Genomic DNA, 380 nt, shown 5'->3' with positions numbered 1-380 from the left:
TTCGCCTCTTATCTTTATTAATTGTTTTTCCCCCGAAATAAATTGCAGCACGAGATCGCAAGGCATCATCACGTGAAGGCGAGAGTAATCACGAATTAATTACGATTCAATTCAAGGATGACGATGTGGCTTCATGTGCTTGTACAGCTTGTGTAGTAAATGTTTATCTCGAACGGGATGGCTTGTTTTCTATACCCTGAGAGACTGGAGGCTAGTAGAAACCACTCTCCCCCTCCCTCCCCCCCCCCAAAAAAAAAAACGTGAAAAAAAAACCATACAAAAAAACAAAAATTATCATGATAAAAAAAAAAAATAAATAAAAATAAAAATGAGAAAGAAAGCCTAAACCGTTCCCCCCAAAAAAGAAAAAAAAATGTGTG

The 380-nt window shown here is 37.1% G+C and overlaps 1 protein-coding gene across 1 annotated transcript in view; it reads left to right on the top strand.

Annotated features, from left to right (window-relative positions):
- The window catches only part of LOC119594886, a 2062-nt gene extending 1884 nt beyond the window's left edge, over positions 1-178 (top strand). The window contains exon 4 of the mRNA XM_037943960.1: positions 49-178. The gene's annotated coding sequence lies outside the window, so the exon portion shown is untranslated. The remainder of the gene's footprint in view (positions 1-48) is intronic.
- Positions 179-380: the final 202 nt, after the last annotated feature.

The sequence above is a fragment of the Penaeus monodon genome, chromosome 34, assembly GCF_015228065.2.
Source record: "Penaeus monodon isolate SGIC_2016 chromosome 34, NSTDA_Pmon_1, whole genome shotgun sequence".
NCBI lineage: Eukaryota > Metazoa > Arthropoda > Malacostraca > Decapoda > Penaeidae > Penaeus > Penaeus monodon.
Note: the sequence above shows the minus strand (reverse complement) of the source record. Positions and strands in the feature narration are given on the sequence as shown.